Here is a 3,636-nt window from a genome sequence, read left to right on the forward strand (position 1 = left end):
CATTTTCTGCTCAGGTGTGAACGAGATAGGGTTTCTGAAAAGCTGTTACAGGATGGTCAGGGCGGATAGGACCACATACACACCTGTGAAGGCTAACTCCTCCATCTCTCTCTGAGTTTCTAAAGCCCTCCCAGTGCTGATGCACAGGGCCCAACCCTCAATTTGTCCCTCTCATCCCAATCTGGATAATTTATCTCCACTCTGTGCTTCTCCTCAGTCCCCTGTTGTCTAGTCTCCATCTTCCAGTCTGTGGCATGGGGGCAGCTGGGAGCCAACTTTGATATTTGGACTATGCTAAGAATCCCCAGGATGTCTGGATTGTGACATCTTCCATTCCTTTCAGCTGTTTCCCCTGGGCTGTGGTGGGAGCCTTGGTAGAGAGAAGAGGGGGTGACTTTGGGTATAGGGGAACGCTGAGATCGAAAGTGAACACCAGCCGGGCGGTGGTGGCGCATGCCTTTAATCCCAGCACTTGGGAGGCAGAGGCAGGTGGATATTTGAGTTCGAGGCCAGCCTGGTCTACAGAGTGAGTTCCAGGACAGCCAGGGCTACACAGAGAAACCCTGTCTCAAAAAAACAAAACAAACAAACAAAAAAAAAGAAAGAAAGAAAGAGAGAAAGAAAGGAAGAAAGAAAGAAAAAGAAAGAAAGAAAGAAAGAAAGTGGTGAACACCACACAGGAGCAGCTCAGGTTAGATCTGAGGCTATGGGCTCTGGAGGCAAAGGGCTTGCTTGATCAATGTGCTAGTCTAGCCTGGCTGAGGTGGGACAGACAAGGTGAGTGTGGAAAGGGAAGGGCCTTTGCACTGCCTGGTGGGCAGAGCCAACAGCTCTTTGGTGAGTGAATAGTTGTCCCTGAAAAGCCAGGAGTTGCTGCTTTTCCTTAAGTGGAGATGTAAGCCAGGCCTTTGTCATGTGCAGCCCTCTGGGCACTGTTCCCACCTGGGACCTCATTCTAGGTCCTAGTGCGTACATCATTTTTGCAGAAAGGCCTAATGGTAGCGAGAATGACTCCAGGGTCCATTTCTGGTGTGCCCTGGGCCCTCTGGTCACTAGTTGCGTGGGGTCTGTAAGTTCCTTCATCTTGAGGTGCCTCATGAGTGCTCTGGACATCGAGGTGGCTTCTACATTGACCTGAATTCAATCCCTGTAACCCCCATGGTGGAAGGAGAGACCTCTGCAGGTACACTGTGGCAAACATTCTTCCTGTCTCACATCCCCCAATAAATAAAAGTAATTGTAATTAAATGTAAAAGAATTTAAAGTGGATGTGCTATAAATACTTTCATTTCGTGAAGATTGCACGATACTCGAGACCAAATACTTAAGTGGTCCTGATGTGTGTGTGTGGCATTCACACCAACACGTACCCCTTAACGCATCAATAGGATGGAACCGGAGAGTGTGGGTCCAAGACATAGAAACAGAACACCGTGGGGGACAGAGGGAGGGAGCGTGTCTGGAGGAGGACTGGATCTGAGCAGGGCAGGCAGTAGTTCCCACATTGGTTTGTTATTGGGTCAGAAGCCTTTGGGGTCCCCTCAGAAAAGCCTTTGGGAAATCTTAGCTGAGAGCTGAATTAAAATGGCGATTTCAAGTTTTCTGAGAGAGGAGGGATCCTACAGAATATCTCCGAGATCTGGACCAGGCCTGGTGGCTCACACCTGAAATTCTAGCATTCTGGAGGAGCCAAATTCAAGGTCAGCTTAGGAAGAAGTGAAATGTGACTTGCTGTGTGGGACCCCTGGGTTGGTTGGGTACAATTGAGAGACCAAGGTGGGGTTGGTGAGAGGAGGGTCTTGTGCCAACCGTAATCCACGTTCAAGGGATGCTGTGGCTCAGGCTACGTACCTGTTCAGGGCATCATCAAAGCAGAGACCGGATGCAATCCACATGGAACCAGAAGGCGAAGAAGGCAGTTCGAGAGACACTCTCCTCTGTCTCCTGGGTCTGTGGGCCCCTAGTCAGAGCATAAGTCCCTGTAAGACCTGGTGTCATAGTTCCTACTATATTCAAAACAGATGCTGCCAAGGCTGCCTTCTCCTGGATTCCCAAAAAAAAAACAAAAACCCTAGTCCAGTCCTCACTCACTCACCGTGTGTGAGTCCTTACTCACACACGGTGTCTGGGAGGGAAGGGCATCTTTTCTTCCATCACCCCAATCATTCCTTCTTACTCCAACCACTGAAGATAGGCTTCAGGCCAGAGGCACCCTAATATTCTCAGGGGCTCTCCTGTGTGCCCAGCCTTGTTCTTTCTCCCTCAGGTTCATTGCCCCACCCTGCTCTTAGCTCCTCATTAAACAGGTCTCTCACTAGCTTTAATGAGCCTGTCTGGGGACAGAGACACATGGGTGACACTCTTAATTATCCCTCTAATTGCTTCCCAAGGAGAGGATGAATAATAGGAAACCCCAATTTCTCTGTAGATGCTGTGGACATCAGCCAGAACTCAGCTCAAGAATTCCTTAAATGTCTAGAGAGAAAGCAGGGAGCCCTGCCCAGCTATGCTTCCCTTTCTCAGAGCTATCCCAGGCTGTGGGGATGTGGGTGTGAATAAGGCACAAGGGCTGAGATAGGAGCCGGGACTGTGGGTGGAAGGGTCACCTGGTTCCCACACCCAGGGCGGATGCACCCAGGGGAGGTGGTGAAGGAGCACAGACTGTCACTCAGTGATCTCCTATTCCATCTCCATACCAGCATGCAGTTCTGGGGCAGCCCTGGTGGTCACAAGCTCTTTATCCAGTGCCACTGGAATATGGAGATCTCACCTGGCTGAGCACTGAGGCTGTGCCCAAAGCAAGCCATCTGGAAGTCCATTCTAAAGACAAATGGTAGAAAAGGAAGGCCATTTATCTCAGCCTTCTGCCAAGGGCAATCCCGGGCATGGCAGTATTCTGCATGATTCCTGGGACATGAGAAAGAGCAGCCCATCAGGGGAACACCAGGATAAGCCCCCCTCTGCCACAGGCTCCACCCACCCTGCAAGAGCAGCAGCTCTTCTACTTTACAGAAAGGGCCAGGGATAGGCTCATAGACCAAGCGCCTGCCCCACCCTGACCCTCAAAGTGTTAAGGAGCAGTTGGGACAGCAGAGTCCCAGAGCCTGTATGTAGGGGCTGCTCAAGCAGAGGAGCACCAGAGGCTTAGTCCCTCCAAGAGGCCAGAAGGTGGGATGGCCCCAAGCAGGGAAAGAGAAGCTTCCTTGAGCCTTGTGAGGGCAGGAACCTCTGGCTGACTGTAATGGCTCATTTCAATGGTCTACTTGACATCTAAAAATCAACTGATGCCAAGCAATGGTGGCGCACGCCTTTAATCCCAGCACTTGGGAGGCAGAGGCAGGCGGATTTCTGAGTTCGAGGCCAGCCTGGTCTACAGAGTAAGTTCCAGGACAGCCAGGGCTATACAGAGAAACCCTGTCTTGAAAAAAACAAAAAACAAAAAAACAAAACCTGGGCTGGAGAGATGGCTCAGCGGTTAAGAGCACTGACTGCTCTTCCAGAGGTCCTGAGTTCAAATCCCAGCAACCACATGGTGGCTCACAACCATCCGTAATGAGATTGGATGCCCTCTTCTGGTGTGTCTGAAGACAGCTACAGTGTACTCATAAAATAAAATAAATAAATAAATCTTTAAAA

Source organism: Grammomys surdaster, unplaced genomic scaffold, assembly GCF_004785775.1.
Source record: "Grammomys surdaster isolate TR1022 unplaced genomic scaffold, NIH_TR_1.0 126906, whole genome shotgun sequence".
Taxonomy (NCBI): Eukaryota; Metazoa; Chordata; class Mammalia; order Rodentia; family Muridae; genus Grammomys; species Grammomys surdaster.